The sequence below is a fragment of the Lathamus discolor genome, chromosome 5 (assembly GCF_037157495.1).
Source record: "Lathamus discolor isolate bLatDis1 chromosome 5, bLatDis1.hap1, whole genome shotgun sequence".
In the NCBI taxonomy this organism is placed as follows: Eukaryota; Metazoa; Chordata; class Aves; order Psittaciformes; family Psittacidae; genus Lathamus; species Lathamus discolor.
The window spans coordinates 107,476,670-107,497,836 of record NC_088888.1 but is presented as its reverse complement, the minus strand read 5'-3'; the positions used below and the strand labels follow the sequence as shown (position 1 = coordinate 107,497,836).

General features: G+C 39.0%; 1 long non-coding RNA gene across 1 annotated transcript; it reads left to right on the top strand.

Moving 5' to 3' along the window:
* The first annotated feature begins 7,410 nt into the window (after positions 1 to 7,410).
* On the top strand, positions 7,411 to 10,819 carry LOC136014464 (uncharacterized). The gene is made up of 3 exons (XR_010612724.1): positions 7,411 to 7,484; positions 8,267 to 8,680; positions 9,903 to 10,819. It is a non-coding gene; the product is annotated as an uncharacterized LOC136014464 (long non-coding RNA).
* The last annotated feature ends 10,348 nt before the right edge of the window (positions 10,820 to 21,167 follow it).

Here is a 21,167-nt window from a genome sequence, read left to right as displayed (position 1 = left end):
ATTTCTGTCTCACAGATCTGCCTTAGGAAAGAGTAAATTATCTAAGGAAATTCTTGTTTCTTTCATTAAGTGCAGAGGGATCTTAGACAATTGGTTTGCATAACACATCTAAAGTCCACATTTGAGCTATGTTAGGGATGTAGTCAGTTTGTCCTGTGCTAATGAATCTCACCCTTAAATTTTTACCTTAGGAATCCATAGCTGGCTCTGGTATAAACAGTGATGCTAATGTAACTAAATAACAAGGTAGATGTTATTGGGTTGTGGTGTCCTTCATCAGTTGCTGAGGTGAGTAGCTTGAGAGAGGACACCTTCAACACCGCAGTGGGGGGAAGCTCAGCCTCCAGAAGCCTGAAATCAGAGCGGCCAGAGCTACCGAGGGAGCCTCAAGTCCTCGACAGAACTTGCCCAGGAGCCGGCAGCTCGGCTGACGGGAGCGGGGACTCACAGGGGGCGGAGCCAGGAGCAGCGGCACCAGCCTTGGCTGGTTAAAAACCTGCCCCAGGGAGCAGGACGCGGCAGTTCGCCCGGGATGGTGAGCGCTCATCGTACGGTCCGGGCTCGCTCTGGGAGCTCTGCTCTGGCTGTCTGACGGTGGCCGGCGTAGGCACCCAGACAGAGCCGTTGAGAGGGGAGGCTGCAGTGCAGAGCTCGGGAGTGTCGAGAGTGTCTGCACTGGTCTTGTGAGGGAAAGGTGCACCATTGGCAGGGTTGCACCGGGTGCTCCCTGGTGGAGGTTCTCCTGCAGCAGGGGCTGGGCTGCGGGATGCTGTCAGTAGGCTGAAAGATGTCAGGGAAGCTGAGAGAAAGCACAACTGCTTGCTCCGGGCCAAAACTGTGCAGGGGCCTCAAGCGTTCCATGTAGCTCATGGAGGAAAGAAAGAGGCCATTAACCAAGGAAGCTGGGAAACAGCAACAACAACAGCAACAACAAAACCAAAAAAACACAAAACACCCCCCCCAAAAAAAAAAAAAAAAACAATAAAAAAAGGAGGAAAAGGACAATTAAAAGCAAGGGGCTTCCTCCTAAATCTGCTGTCCCCACCCAGAACCACTTTCCTGTCCTGCAGGGGGCTAGTGAGGAAACACACACCAGAAACAACCAGCTGGGGCACTGCTGAAGATCTCTACTGGTGCTGCCAGGAAAAAGCGGCGGGTATAGTATGGGACTCTACTTTGAAAGGCACAGAGGCACCTACCTGTTGGCCTGACCCCATCTCAAGGGAGGTGTGCTGCCTACCAGGGGCACGGATCAGGGATGTTGCCGAGAGGGTAACTGCTCTAGTAAGTCCCACTGACTATTACCCACTTCTAGTGATCCACGTGGGTGCTAGGGATACAGATAGCAGTAGCCTAGAGAACATAAAGAAGGACTACAGAGCCCCGGGAGAGGTGGTTAGGGGCTCTGGATCTCAGATTGTCTTTTCATTAATTCTCCAGGATACAGGGGAGGACCCCAAAAAGGCTAGAAGGATTGGCCAGGTTAATAATGGTTAGAAGGGTGGTGCCATAGTCAGGGGGTTGGATATTTTGAACACGGGACCCAAGTTAGTAGGCCAGGTCTACTGGGAACTGGTGGAACTGGCCTGAAAAAGGTGGTGAATAGCAGTTTTGGCAGGAGATTTGCCAGACTGGTCAAGGATGCTTTAAACTAGATGTGATGGGCGAGGGGGGCATCATTCCATCCCAACACACCCAGTCAGTTGCCAGCACCTATAATAAATGCTTGAAGCAATGTAGAGATATTCCAGCCACTCCAGCCAATGAGCCAGCTTCATTTGGAGCTTGGCTCAGATGCCTCTATACAAATGCCCGTATGGCATGGGTAACAAACAAGAGGAGTTAGAGTTGTGTGCACATCTGTGGGTGTATGATATAATAGGCATCACAGAAACATGGTGGGATGGCTCCTATGACTGGAATGTTGGAATGGAAGGTTACAGGCTCTTTAGAAAAGACAGGCCTGGCAGTTGGGGAGGGGGAGTTGCCCTTTATGTTAGGGATAGGCTGGAGAGTATGGAACTCTGTCTGGGGACAGGTGAGCAGTCAACAGAGAGTTTGTGGGTCAGGGTTAAAGGGAGAACAGCGATGGGAGACGTTATGGTGGGGATCTGTTACAGACCACCTAATCAAGAGGAATCTGTGGATGAAGCACTCTACAGGCAGAAAGGAACAGCCTTACACTCACAGGCCCTTGTTCTCATGGAGGACTTCATCCACCCTGATATCTGTTGGAGGGAAGGTAGGGCCTGTCACAAACGATCCAGGAGGTTCCTCGATTGTGTGGAAGACAACTTCCTCTTACAAGTAATAGAGGAGCTGACAGGGAGAGGTGCCATGCTTGACCTCGTGCTCACCAACAGGGAAGGGCTGGTTGGAAATGTGAAGCTCCAGGGCAGCCTTGGATGCAGCGATTCATGAGATGGTCAAATTCAAGATCCTCAGGACAGTGAGAGGAGCGTGCATCAAGCTCACTGCTGTGGACTTCAAGAGAGCAGACTTTGGCCTCTTCAGGAACCTGCTGAGTAAGGTTCCATGGGATATAGCCCTAGAGGGCAAGGGGGGCCAAAGACTGTTGGTTGATATTCAATGATCACTGACTGCAAGCTCAGGAGTGCTGCATCCCAACTAGAAGGAAGTGCAGCAGGAGGGCCAGGAGACCTCCTTGGATGGATAAGGAGCTGCTGAGGAAAATTCAAAGGAAAAAAGTGGCTTACAAAAGGTGGACAGGTGGCCTGGGAAGAATACAGGGATGTTGTCCGGGAAGCTAGGGACCATGTTAGGAAAGCTAAGGCCCAGTTAGAATTAAACTTAGCTAGGGATGTTAAGGATAACAGGAAGGGATTCTACAGGTACGTAGTGAATAAAAGACAGACTAGGGACAATGTAGGCTCTAGAGAAGAGAAGGCTGCGCGAAAAGCTCATAGCAGCCTTCCAGTATCTGAAGGGGGGATATAGGGATGCTGGAGAAGGACTCTTCATTAGGGACTGTAGTGATAGGGCAAGGGGTAATGGGCTAAAACTTAAACAGGGGAAGTTTAGATTGGATATAAGGAAGAAATTCTTTACTGTAAGGGTGGTGAGGCACTGGAACGGCTTGCCCAGGGAAGCTGTGAATGCTCCATCCCTGGCGGTGTTGAAGGCCTGGTTGGACAGTGTCTTGGGTGGCCTGATTTAGTGTGAGGTGTCCCTGCCCATGGCAGGGGGGTTGGAACTACATGATCTTAAGATCCTTTCTGTCACAAAGTATTCTGTGATTGTATGATTCTATCATGGATTTGAAATTATTAGGTGTACCTTAGACCAAGTGAGCATCTTACTGACATTATTTTATTTAGTGAAAAATGCATCTTTGCAGCCTCAAATCTGTTTTTCAGTTTAGACTGAATTTAATGTATAATTTCAACATGGGAAAGGTATTTCAAAACCCCAAAAATGTTAAAAAAGTACATGTTAAAAGTTAAATAATGTGGGTTTTTTTTCTCATTTGCAGTTAATTTATTACAGGATAATAACTAAAGTTTATATGCAGTTTAAAGTTCCACCAGAAAACTTTAAATTTCAGCAACTCTGTTTTTTTACCAAAGCAATTTCTTTTGCCATTTTTTTTTCTTTTAGATTTGAATACTAAGTTCACAAATCAGTTATTTATGACGTTTCTTTATGAAAAGACCTGTCTGGTGAATGTTTTTCTGAATCAGAAGTTGACTTTATTTTTACTAAAATAAAAATTTTATTGAAAAATTGCAGTGCTAAAGACATTTTCTGTAATATAGGAAAACCTTTTCACATTCTTCAACATTTTCTATCATGGATTGTGTTTACAGTAATCCACAGTACCTTTTTTATAAGTTGTGTTAATTTTTTAAATCATATGAAATAAGAAATATGACAGAAATCATTACAAAAATCAGATGAATCTATTCACTCTTTAAAAACAATAAAGACCCTTAGCAATGGTATGTGAGGCAAATTCATGAATTTCTAACATGTCTGAGAACTTAGGCTGATTATTTCCTTTGCATATTAAATTTTGGTTTTGGTTTAGTTTGTTGTTTTGCTTTTTTTTTTTTTTTTTTTTTTTTTTTTATTTATCAGGCCACCTCAAATTCCATTTAGCATGAGGAAGATGTGATGGAGGTCATTTTACTTAATGTTGCATATCTGAAAGTTAATCTGTACAAGCTCTCTAAGAAATCCCCATAGTCAGTGAAGAGAAACAAACTTTTCCAGAGTAATTCATCCTACCACTTATGAACACATACTTTGCACTGGGAGGAATCACCCTTTCTAGGAGGTGATCTCCTTCTGCTGTTTTCAGAATAGAAACCCAGTTTGGTGTTTCATCTGACTTTTAGCTTTAGAAGGCTTAACAGAAGTGAAATGGATACCGCTTCAGCTAAGAAATAACATTGTCAGTGACCATAAATCAGGCATGAGCTGCAGCACTCGGCTCATCTCTTGTAGTCTGAAAGAGTCAAGCCCTGATATAAATTGATCTAATCTCAGAGGCACAATGAATTGAAGCCAGTGCAACACTAAATGGATAATCGAAAGAGATTCATAGGCTAACTCAGAGCTTTTGACCTGGTTTTGCCTTTATTTTCTCGCCATACCCAGAAACTCCACAGGAGTAAGTCTGGCTATAACCTGGTTTAGCTGGGGTTGTAACATGAAATCAGTGGGCTTCAGACATTCTTCCTTAATTTTTTTCTTTCCCACCCAACTATATGCTCTTAAATCCTTTTGTTGTACAGGCAGTGAAAACATGTCAAATTTTAAGACAAATAGAACAGTATTAAAAGAAAGAGAGCTATTTAGGGTGGGATAAGTCTTCCCTGGAAGTGCATCTCTGTTTCCTATAAACTAGATGCTGGGATTCATTCAGCAGTCTCTGTTACTAACTCATCTAAATCAGCATGCTACCAATATTAATTTATCACAGCTGAAACCAGGTCCTCTGACACTTTCTGATGGCTGCTTTTAAACCCTGCTGAATTGCAGCCCTGAGTCCTACATTAATCTACTAAGACTGGGAATGATCATATTCAATAAAAATTATGACTTGGTTCATGGAGACTAAATCAGGTTTTCAAATTCAGTTTTGATTGAGTGGGTATTTTTGGACAAAATCAAACACACAGATAAATAAGGACCACCTCCAGCCCCTCAAATTGAGATAAATGCTGCATATGAGAAAAGCCTTCACTGGACTTTTTAATGATATATTTCATTTTGGAAAAGCAGAAAGATGCTTCACTATTTTCAAAAGAAAATTAAGGCATTATTTCATTGAAAACATCCCCCTACAAAAGAATACTAAGTAAAAAAACAAAAGATAAAAACAAAATCAGCTAACCAAAATAGACTTGGGTTAAATCATAATTTTAAATCCAACAAGAAATTTCTCTTTCACTTCAGCACTGCCTAATACTTTTCCTCAGGCTTGTTATTTCAGTAGCAAACTGAAAAACATTCCTTTATCCAACTCTTGTTGTTACTAGAAAGATTGAGTTGTGGCCAAAGAAGCATTGAAAGGAAATGTTTTCAGTGCTGAGCACTGGAGCTGGAGCTTGGCACAGATGACAGACAACTCTTGCTGTTCTAATCAGGAAGAAATGTGCTCCATCTGTGTGCCAAGAATAAACAAGCAGCTGAATATTCCATTGTTTTTATTTACTTATTTTCCAGGTAGTTCAGGTATCTCCGACTATCCTTATAAATGAGGGGGAAAAAGACATTACATTATTTGTATTGCCACTAGCTAAAAACTGACGGATTCCCACAGCATGGCTGGAGGGGTTTTATAGGATTTACTTTTATTTTTTTTTTAACTCTTACCTTCATTAATATTTAAGCTTAAGCTTAGGGAAGTGAAAATGAATACATAACAAACGACCCAAGTTACTGTTTTCAGGTCTAGTTTGAAGTTCAGAGCGCGAGTAGCTGTTGAAAATATCAAATAGAAAATAACTATTCTGTGGGACACATTTTTACTGTACCTTCAGTAACTGTGTAACATTTATTAATTCAATGCCATACTGTCTCATTCACTAATTACTCTCAATTGGCACAGCTTCGTACTGCTAATAAGGTACTGCCAGATTACACAAATGTATATCCTGTTTTACACTGTTCTGTAATCTGTTTTGCAGAACCTCACAACTAAACACTGTTTCTTGAAGAGAAAAACAAATATCTGTTGATGGAAACTGAAGTTGCATTGCTTGTTTTGTGCCTGATTTCTGGAGAGCTTACTGTAGAATTATTCTACCAGCTTGGTCTATAGTAGAATCAGGAAAAACATTGAAGAGAAAAACTTCTTCATGTAATTAAAAAACCACCCAAAACCTCCAACTCCGAAATGTTTAATTAAACAGTTCTAGAGAGAAGTGGCTAGAGGCTGAATTTGGCATGGAAAATACACTGAAGAAACCTTTGCAAAGGACTGAATAAAAATGTGTTTTGATTTGATTAAGTTCTCTGAGAAAATAATAAAATGAATCTGACAGTCAACTTGATAAGTTCTTACAGGACTATTAATGCCAGAAAAAATAAACAGCTAGCTTTCCAACAGGAGCATAATTTGGCCTGAAAAAGAAGGGCTAGTCTTGAATTTTACAAGCATCTGGGAAGTTTCCTGAGAAGAGTCTGCCCAGTGTTTTGCTTGTATATCCTAGTCAACTAATCTTTTCAGTGAATAATGTTTTGTTTATAGGACTACTTACAAGAGCTGTGTGCTGCTCCAGGAGTGTGAAAACTAAGCAGTCTGCAATCTGTATTTTCTGTATGCACCTCTCCTTAGCTTTTGACTTGGATTGGTGTTTTGAGCCATACTATTATTATTAATTTATTTTGATATTTTCTTTAAATACTCAGCTCTTAAAGTCAAGTGAATGCTTAAGATTCTTGGTCTCCTACAAGCAAAAAACCAAAGAAAAGAACAAAAGAATGGTTCTTCCCATTTTGAAAATAATCTGTTTTAAAAGTATTAAATATAATAGGGACTGATTCAACTTGTTAATGATTTAGAGATGTAAGAATTTAATAATGCCCCTCCCCCCCCCCCCCCGATATGTATTATACACTTGCATATAATTAGGGGTCTATGTCCCCCTATTTCAGATTGACGAAAAGGTAGTGAAATGAGCTTGCTGAAGCAAATAGGACTTTTAATGCCAGTAACTAAATTAAAGGAAGGCATGCTCACAATCTGAGCCTCTTTGCTTTTTTAAAGCTGATAATCAAATCTACAGACAGCTTTCACTTTAAGACCAAAAGCCTTTTCAGTGGGGACAATTTCCAGGTGGGCTTCACCCTTTTAGCTCTCAGCCATCTCCACTGTACAACTACTCAATTAAATGCTGCAGCTTTGTTAATTCTGACCTAATAATTATTTTTTTTTTCACAGTCACTTTGTTGAAATCTGTTTGAAATGTTTTGGAAAATACTTACTGCTCTAGAAATATACATAGGAACTCAAGGTAGGAACTTTTGATATTTGTCAGTAGGGAAGCCTTTTAATGGATAAAAACCTTTCTCTTCAGAAAATGCTTCCATAATGGAAAGAAATATTAGTTGAAAGTTCATATAGCCGTTATGTTGATGAAACAAGACAGGGCATTTCTCTTGTACCCGTTTCATAGGATGGAAATGTATTTACTGTATTCTTGCATGCAAGCACTGACCTACAACTTTTGCAGTGTCGCTGTGGCTTTTCTTATATAATCAAACTAGAGACTCTTCTCATTCAAAAGATGGCCATGAAACATATTACCGATGATTTTTAAAGAGTAACTCAGGGTATTCAGTGTGATCTAAAAGCCATTAATGACTGCAGGAGATGTGTTGTCTTCACTGGGCTCTACAGTAGGTCTTTAACCTACTGGAGCTAAGTCAAGGGAAGACTGAGGCAATGGTGCTAGCTGTGGACCCTGCTCAGGCTGGCTGGAGAGGATGTAGAAAAAGATTTTTTACATGTTTAAAGTGTTTTATCCAAAATCTGTTTTCAAAATAAAATATGTGTAGCAGCAATCCTAAGAGAAAGTGACACAGTGTGTTCTGGCTTTAAAAAATACCAGATTGATTCACCACATGAGCAGTGCAGGAATTCTGGTTTTGAAGTTTGATATGGCTTGAGAAGCAGGTACTATTTGTGCCAACAGCATTTTGGGATTCCCTGTCTGTTCTGGGCATTAGTCAAGAAAAGCGGCACTCCAAAGCCAAGCTACAAACCTCTTTGAGGTTTTTTTTTTTTCCCTCCTAGTATATTTGGCCATTTCCATCATCTCCGGCTGTTCTTCCTGCTATGACATGTGATGAGAAAGTGGCTTGGAACAGCACAGAGCCATGAAAAGCAGGCAATGTAGGATGGCAAAGCAGAGACAAGGGCAATTCTCATCTGCCCTGAAGATCCTAGAGGAGTTATCTGTTTTAGCTGTGTTCTTTTTTTCATGTGATACCAGTTGAAGAATTAATACAGCAGCCTGGTGGAAGCTGTTATGATCATTATGCCAGTGATACCCATATATTTATCATCACCTCTCACAATGGAAAATCCCATGGATGCTGTCTGGCTGGAGTAGCGAGCTGGGAATTGGTTCATCACTGACAACTGCAAACACAGAAAGGACCTATAGGCTGCCTCTGCCATTGCACCACCCCAGAAACTTTCTAGAAGGTGAGGTAGCTTGAACAATTTTCCTTCTTTTCAGGTTTATAATGAAGTAGCAGCAACCTCCTCTTGTCCCATTTTGGTGCTAAAACCCTGATGAAAGTGTGAAATCTAAACCTGATGATAGTCTGCAAAATTGATGCTCAGCTTGAACATCATATTCACTAAATTCACAAATGAAGGAAGCAGATGAACAGTCGCAGGAACAATCTACATGAAACAATTCTCTCTAAAACAAGGAGAAACTCAGGAATGGGCCCTGATTCCTAGCAGCTGAGCTCATGTGGTTCAGTAATTCAAACAGGGGGCACCACAATGTTTAGGCAATACAAAAAAGCCCTTGTTTGGTATCTAGACCTCAAGAAGTGCCCCTAGGTCACACAAGAAAGAGATAAAACAAAGTCATGGACATGCTATGTCTTATAGCTACTTAGGTATAGCTCTTTTTTCTCTCCTGGAACAAGAAAAAATAAAAAAAATCAATGTACTAGAAAGCAGCAACAATGCATTTCAAGGAGATTTTCACTTATGAAACTGCTGTTAATTCTGCTTTAACAAGTGCAGAAAAACATGTTGTGTAGGTTTCATTAAAATGTAGAACGAAAATGGTCCTTAGTGCATAAGTTATTTGTGATCCAGCTCTGAACCCAGTGCAGACTTATGGGACTGGGAAGGAAGAGATGTTTTGAACATATAGGTATTAATTATAATCTCACTGCATCACAATTACATTTAAATTAAAATTAATTGAACAGCTGAAGTAGAAGAGATAACTGGGAAGTAGTAAGGTCACCATCCCTGGAGTTATTTAAAAGGTATGTAGATGTGGCACTTAGGGACCTGGCTTAGTGGTAAGGTTAACGATGGGACTTCAAAGTTTTTTCCAACCTAAATGATTCTACAGTTCAATAATTTTGTGACATCCCATAGTCAGCACTGTGTTGCCCTCTTTCACTCTTCAAAGCTTGCTGCAGTCCTGTCCACTGATTCCATGCCTGGCCATCACTAGTACCAGCTCCTAATTTGAACAGAAATGCCATCATCTTTTGTTGAAAGATGTAAATGTCCCTTTTTTAAATGTTTCTCAAGAGTATGCCTGCCTTCAGCTATCTTGCAGGAGGCTGTTTGTGAGCTGGTAGTGTTATACATGAATAATTAGGTGAGTGTGTATGAGGTTTTAATTTTCTGCTTTTTCACTCCTCTTTTCCTCTTACATTGCTCCCTGGAGCTGCACCAATAAAACTGGTGGCAAATCAGCCTTTCAGAGCATGCCTGGCACACGGGTGATGAGGTTCTCACTGATTTTGTATGGAGCAAGCCAGAGAACCAGGTATGCCCTGCGACACAGGGAGGACATCTGAGAAAAGGAGAGCAAGCTGCCAGAAAACTGAGCCTGGGACTTGCTGGACAAGATACGTGTCGTCATGACTGCAGTGTGCAAGAGCACTGAATCTGTGGATACCCTCATGGTTTTAAGCAGAGATACTTTTCTCTGACAACATGCTCTACTTTGTTCTGTCTTGCAACCTGACAGCTGGTTGAGTTGTCTTAAAACTTGAGAGCTTTGCAATTTCTCCCCACTCCCTTTCCCCTTCCCCCAGTCCGACTCTTCCTGCTCCTGCTGTCTTTTATATCTCTATCCTGAAAATGTTAACAGTGATAACTAAACTTTTTAATTTTTTTTCTCTACCTGAATAACCTCTTGTGTGCAGGATATTTTCTGCTTTAGGGCACAATCTGTTGCAGCGCAGTTATAACTGTTGCTAAGGCACCTATTGTCATTATATATGCCTCGGCAACAAGGCATTCTGTCGTGTTTCTCATCTGTGAGCCCAGTGATTTATTGATAATGCTAATCTTGTTTGAAAGTTATAGAGCTTGTAAGTCAAATGTGTTTAAAGGGAGAGATGGAGAATCCTACTCCCCAACTTTTTATTGTTTGCATGTCAGAATAATCAAGTTTTTCAGCCACCATTTGAAGAGCTCAAGGTGTTTCTCAAGCATGAATGAAACCTCACCACAGTACCGCAAGGAGGCTTTTTACGTACTCATTAAATGCAACAGAGAAACTGAGTAGTAGAAATGACAATACATATCTTAACCTATCTTTCATAGGTAGCCATAGGACTGAGCCTCAAGGGGATATTGGACTAGTTTTACATTATCTTTTCTATGATATATAGTAATTGGTATGTATGCCCATATCCTCTGTTGAAAACAGTTTTCTATTAAAAACAATTTGGACAGATACTTTCTTTATTACCTTTCCTGTATGATACTCTTCTATAGTAAAAGATGGCCCCTGCCCTGAAGTGCTTTCTGTCTGATCAGCTCAGCCAGACAAAATAAATTTTACAATCTCTATTTTACAAATGGGGAAATAGGATATAAAGACATTAAGGAGCCAGCTTTTGCAAGATCCCAGCAGAGAGAGGATTCTCAGATATTATAAAGGAAACTGCAAATTCTGACCACTTATGGAAATACAGCTATTAAGCAGATAAATAGGTAGATATAAAGGCTTTCAACTGTTTCCTTTCCGACTCCTTATTACAGAAAGATCTGAATTATACTGTCATTGTGGTATTCAGCTCTCCATCAACATGTGAAAATACTGCTTAGCTCCATTTTTTAGGGGGTGAACTCTGGAACAGAAAGGCTAAAGGTTAGTTCCAAACAAAAGGTTAGAGCACCCAAATGCCTCTGCAATATTGTACAATATTCTGCTGTTACTAGCATTTACGTGAGCCTTGTTCAGTTTTGTCCTTGCTCTAGAGATGCCTGAAGTCCCTTAAATATGTGTGTTGGCACAACATTCCCTAGGGTCTGATGCCACCAAGCGATTAGAAACCCTAATTATATCTAAACCCATTGCCTTCCCAGTGTGTTCCCTAGCTTAGCTTACCTGAAAGGCTCCTTAGAGGCAATTAAGCTTTTATTTTTTACTTTTTTCTCTCCTGCAAGATGAAGTGGAATTTTCATCTTATCAGCAGTTTAGTGTATAATCACTTAGGATACAGACAAAAGTTTCACTCCAAAAATAGGTTTTAGTGTCTACTCATAACGCAACTGCTTTCACAAAAAGTCCTGGAGGCAGACAATAATGCATTTTTCTTAGCAGCTTTGACTCTTATTGTGACTCACTGTTGGTTGAAATGGCCCAGATCCTACCTAACATCAGGCTATCAACTGAAGGGTTCAGTTTAGGGTTCAAATCAGTTCATTTTAGTTTCCAGAAGTTAACCATTCTTCCTAAATAGTTACACTGCCTTGGAGTCAGTGAAGAAAAGATGATCTTGCCCATTCTTCTGAAGGTACTGGTTTCTCACCACAAAAAGAGAGGAAATTTTGCTGACAAAACTAAATCAGTTAATTCAGCGTTTTCGTGTTGTAGGTAAGTCAGTTGTATCAATAGTGCAAATTGCATATTCTTTATCTCCTGCCTCTGGCTAAATGTTTCCCTTGCACTGTGTACGCCACTTTCCTGATCCCCTTCCTTGCCTTCATGAATTGCCTCTAGAAGGTAAAGCTTAGAAAATTAAGCCTAACAAAAATAAAAGAACCCTCCCAAACTCCAAAACCAAATGCAAGCAAGCACTGCATTCACACTGAATGAGGGCTAAGATAAATGGTTGAAATGGCACAGAGGAACGGCACATCTATGGGGCTCATGGGAAGGGGGTCTGAGGGTAGATCTCCTTTAGTAGGGTTAGTCAACAGATAGGTTCAGCTATAATATTTGGTTATATAACCCTTTGGTTATTAAGGTGCATAAGGATAGTGAAAATGTATTTGAGACAAAGACACAAAAATGTAGACCAAAACATATCTGGTCCTAAATGAGTTGACCCCTGTCAGAAATTATTCATCAGAGAACGGTTTAAAACCCAGATCCAGCTGACAATGATGCCTTTACCCTGAAAAAACCCTCTAATGACAGTATATTATGCACTTCTGTGCAGTCTTATTCCTGGGCCACTCATTTGGCATTTCTAGACTGTTAGAAATGGTAGGTCTTAGGAAAAATATCCAAAATGAGATAAGAAGTCCCTGGCAAATCTTACATGATTAACTCCAGAAACACTCTTTCTGCTTAGTTCAGTTATTGTAGGTCTATGTATATCTGATACCTTGTGCAACTTCACTAATGCTACCACATCTAAATAAGAAAATCAGGCAAAGCATTGAAATAAAGAATCAGTTCTACTCTTTTAAAACTATTGATATATATATATCTGTCAAACCAGCTCCAACACTAAAAAACACAGGCTCCTCTCCAGCCTTCTGGCTTTTGTCTTCATTGAGTGATGGGAGGCAGCCGGCTGGCATGAATCAAACATTCACGACTGCAAAATTCTCTCCCATCTGTTGTAATACCAGCGCAAGCATGAACAACTGAGAGGTGAAGCAATTTTTCAACCTCCTCAGCAATCTCATAAATTATCTGCAGCTAAATAACCTAGAAACCAGAGCAGAATCTCCCAGCCTTAGGTAGCAATTACACTATGTGAACTTTGAGAAACCTCTTGCTAGCGCACAAAATTAGGAGCTTAATACACAAATGAATAGTGAAGCTATGGTGATAGCAGTGTTTAGAAATGCTTCTGAAACCCACCCAGGTGTTGTGCTGACTTGCTTCTGAATAGGGAAGTGTCATAACTGATTTCACTGGAAAAGAAGAAGAGTAGACCAGCATTGCCTGCCTCTGAATTAGCACGCAGCATGCATCAGTTTGCTTGACTATTTGAGGCAAAAGAATGCTCGGGTCATCTTCCTAGCATCAGATGCTTCATTTAGACACTGGTGCGAGAGTAAAGCTCTCTGACTTCTGAGCTCTTCTCAAATGCAGAATGAGATTTTAGTTGTTAGTGCCACTGAAAATACAAGGAGTCCCTGACTGTGTTTTCAAAAGGTTGTTTCCCCCAATTAAAAATACATTAATTTTTTATCAAATCAAACACTTTTGATCAAATGACTCAAACGTGTTAACTTTTCTTTCCTTCTCTCTCCTAAGTATCCTTTCACCTGATGGCCCTCAGAAATTATATATCTCTATTTTATTAATGTTTCCACTTAACTCAGCCATTCATCAGTGTTTGCACTAATAAGCCTTCCACCAAGACTTTTGCACAGATCAGAGCCAGATCTCAATAAGATGGGAAGAGTGAGCTCACAAACAGATGATGCTGATTTCTCGAGAATCCGATATCTCCAATGCAGATCAGAGCTGGTCTGAGAATCTTGTGAGCCAACAAGGCTTTCTGTAGTTCCTGGTTCATCAGCCCAAGGGAAGAATATGTGCATTGGCAGGCTCTGTGCCACTATGAGCCCAGGAATGGTCAGCTGCCAGACATGCTCATACTCGAGCAACAGGCTGGCCTCCACTGATGCAGTTGATAGGTCCCGTTGATACATTTAGTTCACATCTCCCAGGATGCTATAGAAAGATAACAGTGATTATGTCCACTTTACATAGAGGTAAAATACAACAGAGAGAAGCTCAGGAAGTCATCAACAAGATTGTTGGTTGACAATCACAGCCTTTTTGGACAGATATGGTGCCATGCTGCTGTTTCTTTTCCTTTTGTCTCACGGCTCATCTTCCCATGGAGGCAGCTGAGGCAGTGTGCAGCCCACGTACAGACAATCCTGGACAGTACTGATAAACTCAGGAGACAATGATATGCACATCAACGAATAATTTTATTCAAGATAATCACACCTTTCTCTTTAAAAATGTTCTAATCTTCTGAATTATTCTATAATTACATGATCTCCAAATAACTGTTTTTCCTCCAGTGCCTAATAATCCCTCTATTCTCAATTTTCTTGGCATTTCTATTTTTTTTTTTCCAAGGGGTGCAGGCCTCAAGCAGGTATCTCAGGTGTGTTCCCATGAATACTTAATAGCAGCATGCTAATCTCTGTTTTTTTTTGATTTAATGCTTCCCAAAATCACATTGGACTATGTTATTTATTTATTTTCTGCTATAGCACATGGCAAGCATGTAACAGTTTTGCTGCTTACTCTTATCCCAAATTTCTTTCGGCATTGACTTTTCCTCAAGTCTCTGCCTGCCAGAAAATAGCTCCATCCCTTATTATTACACTTAGGTGAAGCAAAGGGTAATTTAGACCTTGTTTCTTAAAAATACATCTCTTTTGGTAACCATAGCAAATTGTTTTGGATTTTTCTCTATGAATTATTCATAAAATTCAATTTAGCATGATTATTAATTCTAACCTCTGCAGTGTATGAATAAGCAATCTCATTGCTTAATATTAGTGCCTGACCATTCTTCTTTACAGCTAATGACCTGTCACAGATATCCAGATCTAACAGTCATCAGGAAGCTGGATTGTACTTAATTACTATTAATATAATAAAACAATGATTGAACTCATAGTGAAAAGCTGTCAGTGCTTTGCCTCAAATTAATAGGAAAATAAATTAGTAATACATCTAGAGTGACACATCAGCAATCAAAATAGTTTTTTTATACAGGGGCAATTTTGAATCTGCATTTCCCTGTGCCTGAGTCTTGCACTGTCATGTGTCATCTTGGGGAAAAAGCACGTCTGCCACCCTCTCGTTTGTACAGTTTGCTGGGAGAACTCTCTCACACATTTCTTATTACTTTTAACATTTCTAGGTGGAATATCTGATAGAAAGTTTTTCCTATTACCCAAATCTCAGCCTGAAGGACACAGGTGTAGAGAAACATTATTTTGGCCTTTTGATACTCAAGAGTTTTTAAAACCATGTCCAGCAATTAATTCCTCCACTTTTTCTGCCCTAACCTTTAAATTAGTTCAAGCTGATACCTTAATTTTGTCAGATGGATATTGGTAAGTTCACTGAGAAGTCTCACAAGCATCTGGATACGAGCAACTGAATGAGTGGCTACTATATGATGCAGGTGTGCACTTTGAGAACAGTAGTAGATTCACCATCTGGCTTTGCTGCTGAACTCAACATATTATGCAACTACTGCACTTGGAGTCATTGTAATCTGCAAATCTTTCAACTCATTCAAGGCAAGGAATGAAACTGTTTGCAGGAGATGATACAATTCAGAAATGAAACAATACTGATAACCAGGAAACACTTTTAATGACAGTGAATTTAACCTAATTGTTTTCTAGGTTTGGGGAATTTTCCTTTTACTGATATTAATGTAACACTCATAAATTTTCACAATCTTTCATAACAAAGAAGAAAAAAATCATTCATTACCCAAGGGAAATCTTTCGATGGCAGTAATATTAGCATTGGATGACACCACCACCAATGTCAGGCTTTATAGCTGCAGATATTAAATATGCTGAAGTGGAAACCTTATCCTGAAGAACTGGTATGATGAGAAAGTTTATCCCCCTCAGTTACTAAGAAGGGGAAACTGGCAATCAACTGCTATAGATCCCAGAACTCCTGATTTCCCAGCCCAGCACCAGTCTCAAACATCTTGCAAATGTTTGAGTGAAATTCAGACTGCACTTCCAGGGCCTTCAGTAGCAGATTGCAAGGCTAAGAAATGACTCGTCACTATAAGAGTGCAGAAGAGTAGGAGAAGTGACAACTGAATAAGATGAATTTTCAACAGCACACCAATATTATAGACCTGTAGATCTATAATTACTTCTATATGTGTGTGTACACGCACACACATACACATATATCTTTCATGTTGCATAACAAGGAATGTAGGTTAGTGTTTATGTCCTGTTGTCTTTTACTGATTTTTTTAACTGCACAACCATAAATTATACACTGTTCTGTATAATATATATGTGTGTATATAATATAAATTGCATAAATACAGATGAACTACTGCAGTTGTCATATCGTTAGACAGTTTAGGCTTTGAAGTGATTCTTTATTACTTGGTTACTGTGATTTTCTGACTTTGATTGCTATAATAACATCAAAACACAGTGCAGCTTTTAAATATATTCACTTCAGCCTTTGTTCTTAAAAGAGACCAGTTATTTATTTCTGTCTTCTAAAGAATCTCATAATCCAAGTAAGGAGTCAAATGCCAGGAATGCTATGAAATTACTGGGTGTTCATGTTCATGCGGGTTTCTAAAAATAAACACGCGTCTGATTTTTTCATATATATACATTTTTGTACACGTTTGTGTCTGTGTTAGAGAAAACAAGACATTAAGAAAGTGTATGATTCTGCATATACATGTAATAATTATATACAGAAAATATGGCAGCTGAGCGAACATTTGAAAGCCTGAAAGTCTTACCAGCATTAAAAAAAGCTATGAAAATAGCAACTATTATATATCATACCATTTTTGTATTTTTATGGTAAATCCAGGCATTTTTTACTCGTGAATGTTTACATCAGTGAAATTTGCCCATTTAGTCATGAAAGCACTATTAAAGGGGGAATTTATTAATCTGAACCTAAATGGACTGTGTAGGGTTGAAACAGCCAAACGCTTCCTCTCTGTATTACCATAAAGCATGTTAAGCAGTATGCCAACTTTCCTTTTTTTTTTTGCTGTTGATATTATGATTCTCATAATATCTTGGTATTTTACATGATTTATAATGAGATGAGCTTTATAGGTTCACACTCTCCATTTGTCTGCCTGTCCCAGCATTTTCCCCACTTGCACCTTTCTCTTGGAAATTAGTCAGATAATTTTGACCGAAATGGCAGAAGAAGTTCAGTTCAGGCCCTGTAGATTGATAGTGATGTAACTGGGATAAAAAATCAGATGAACAAGATGCTATATGAATGGAAAAAGTTCTCAGGAGAAAGCATTTAAAATAGTAATAGTCTAGTGAAAAACCCTTTGTTATCACAATCTTATTTGCAAAAGGACTCAAGAAAAATTATGACAGATATAAAATAAATAATGAAATCTTTCATTATTTATACGAGAAAGTTGGGGCTGTTTAGCCTGGAAAATAGAAAGCTGCGTGGAAACCTCATAGCAGCCTTCCAGTATCTGAAGGGGGGCCTATAGGGGATGCTGGGGAGGGACTCTTCATCAGGGACTGTAGTGATAGGACAAGGGGTAATGGGTTAAAACTTAAACAGGGGAAGGTAAAAATGGATATAAGGAGGAAGTTCTTTACTGTAAGGGTGATGAGGCACTGGAATCGGTTGCCCAGGGAAGTTGTGAATGCTCCATCCCTGGCAGTGTTCAAGGCCAGGCTGGACAGAGCCTTGGGTGACGTGGTTTGGTGTAAGATGTCCCTGCCCATGGCAGGGGGGTTGGAACTGGATGATCTTAAAAGTCCTTTTCAACCCTAACTGTTCCATGATTCTATGATTATTTATTGTGCAGTTGAAAGTGAATTAAAATGTCATGTTTAGAATCACCACAATCTGTCAATATTAGTGCCTCAGAGTGTAGTTTTGTACACAGATCAACAGAAGGGTAGTTTTTCCTCAAACCTCATAAGCAGCTAGCAATTTTTTCTTTTCAGGTGGCAAAGTAGTTACGTAATATAGGCTAACTGTCTCACAGCATCAAAAGAAAAATGTCTGTGTGGCTAAAATACTTGATTTTTACTCAAAATATCAAAATGCAAGTATAGCTGTAGACTTCTGTAACTGATAAAAAGAAGGAAGAAATGCTTTTTCCCTTGAAATAAATAGAAAAACTCTTGCTGACATTAACACTATTCCATATCTATATAATCCATGCTTCGGATCTCTTTTTTTTTTTTAAAAAGGAAGATAAAGCTATTTCTTTGTCCAACAGATTTTATTTTTTATTTTTTTTCAAAGGAGAAAACAAAATATGCAGGAGATGCTCATTTGACATAGTGATTGGGTTATATAAATACAGAGAATGACATTTACACATCTAAGCAACTTGCTTTTCTTGTTCCAGAGACCCCAGTGATTGTGTTAAAGAGTGGTTTAACCTCAGGGTCCCAAATTCATGAGAGGCAGATTTTAAATATGAAATCAGTTTAACAAATGTCACAATAATATGTATGAAAAGGCTGTAATTTATAACCATTTTAAAAGATTGAATTTTGACATTTCAGTCATGGTTTTTTTCCCCCTGGAATATGGACATTTTTTTTCATTATTATGCAAACATTAGAAATAGTTTTACTAATTATTTGACTAAGTATCCCAAGAAAGTGTAAGGATGGAACTCAAATTCCCAGTGATGATAATTGTGCTCATTTTGGGATCCGAGATGAATACTGATTTGACAACTTTTTCTAAAATACATCCTTGTCTATAATAACCACCTTAGCTTAGGTCAGTGGTCTTGAAGCAATGTGCAGAAGTCCTAACTGATTTCAGCATTTTTATCTTCCTCAGATTTATGCATAAACTCTATACCTCTCCTGTGAGACCATTAAATTGCATTAATTCTTGTATTTACTGAAACGGTCTTTCTCTTGCTAAGCCACGTGCATCCAATTATGTGAAATGGGAAATGCTTTAAAATATCACATTCTGGCATGAAGTCTTTGAAAATCTTTGGGGGATGTTAGTTTGTCTTTAATAACAAGTCCCAGATTGTGCCTAGTGGTCCGCTTCTCTGAAAATAAAGATTCCAAAGTGCTATCAAAAAAACCCCAAACAAAATCCAAAATTATCTCATGGCTACTATCTTTCAAATTAAAAATAATTCTGTAACTGGGAAAGGAAGATGAATGGGAAAAAAAGCAGATTACTTGAAAGGGAAAGCTATTTTATTTATTTCAAGAAATACAAGGAAAAAAGCTATGTTATTTTCACACCCTCCTTTCCCCATTTCCACAATTAATAGTTTCTCAGTATTTACATGGGTTAAAAAAAAATAGAACTGTGATAAAACTATGATAATATCTGAGAAAAAAGTAAAAAAGACTTTTGAGAATTTCTTGTAGGCATAAAAAATGCCTCTTTGTTCTGCATTGTGCTACATTTTACCTCTGTCAGACACACCATGGAGAATGTCAGTGGGCATTGGTGGGTTGTTTGGTAAGTGTATTTTATTTTCAAAAATTATTTTCCTCCTAAAGAACCAAACTGCACTTGAAGCATCTTGTTTTATTCTGTGTCAGACAGGCATTTGCTTCTGGGTGTATGAAAAGTGCAAATTAGAAGCCAAACATCAGAAGGAAGAATGGGGGGAGGTCCCCACTGGGTAGAGATGAGGGCATGAGAGTTTTTTTTTCTTTTAATTTTTTTTTCTTTTTCCTGGGATCTGAAAATGCAGACATACCCATGGGGAAAACGGGAGAGGAAAAAGTTATTGTAAATAACATTCATGCAATTGGTTAGTCCTGTTCCTAATGGAAGTTACACAGCCTTCCTTGGAAACCACAGAGGTGTTGCCTTTCTCTCCAGAGACAGAGAGGTATGAACCTAAGAATATCATATTGGAAGACATATCCTGAATTTCCAAGCTTCTTCCCCAGTTATTGCAAAAGCATGTTATGATCCCTGTAATACATGTATCAAATTCCATCTGAAAAAATAATTAGGCTTTGGGGGTATTTTTCTTTTCCTGGTACTTGTACTGCAGGGCTGTTCTAAAGCCTTCCTCTTCTGATGTTTTATTAGCCTACTTCAAACTTCCATGATAAATATACTCATGGGCATTTTATACCAAACTGTTCTTGTCCCAAAACTGCTCATTGATGTGAATAGTCATTCTCTTTCTCTGGTGTACACATCCTATTGTATTTACCAATGAGTGGGAAAAGCACACAGGGTACCTCATGTGGGGCACAGCTGGACCTTAAATGTATCTTCTGCCTGCTTCTCTTGCTTTATCCAAAAACCAAATCCAAACCGATGAGGATTCTTGATTCCTGTTCAGTTTATTGAGCCAAATGATCACTGGAGTCTCTGGACTTCACACATAGCACCTCTAGACCAAAGTGAGAAAACAAATATATCCAGCTCAGAACAAATATGATGGTGTTACATATAAGACCCCTGATACTTTGCCTGGGTTTCCAACATTTCAAGAGCTTCATATAATAATACAAGTAGTTAAAGAAATAATGTAAGTAGATCCACCTTCTTACTTTAGGCATCTGCAACGTGAATGTCCTCCTGTGTACTAACTCAGAGCTGCTTTACAGCCACTGAAAAAAGACATGATTGCCTGATCTGTGTAAGATCCCTACTCTAGCATGAAGTTAATCATAACCAAAGAGTCTTCAAAGAGCTTAGTACCCATTTCTTTTGGAAAACTAACTTGAATCATTAAACTAAGAAACTAAATTCAAATACTTTGTTTCAGTCTTCAAGCTCAGACAATATACAAACTACTATTAATTACCTGGATAATAGGCTAGGCTTTGCATTTTACAAGTTTTTACTCCTTTACCAAAGTTGACCCATCCTTAAAACAACCCAAATTAATATTTACTAGATGACTTGTATAATTTAATACTCTCCCTAATTGTATAATTATTCACCTTTATACTTCAGCACTGCAGGTATCATAGAATCACAGAATGGTTTGTTTTGGAAGGGACCTTAAAGATCATCTCGTTCCAA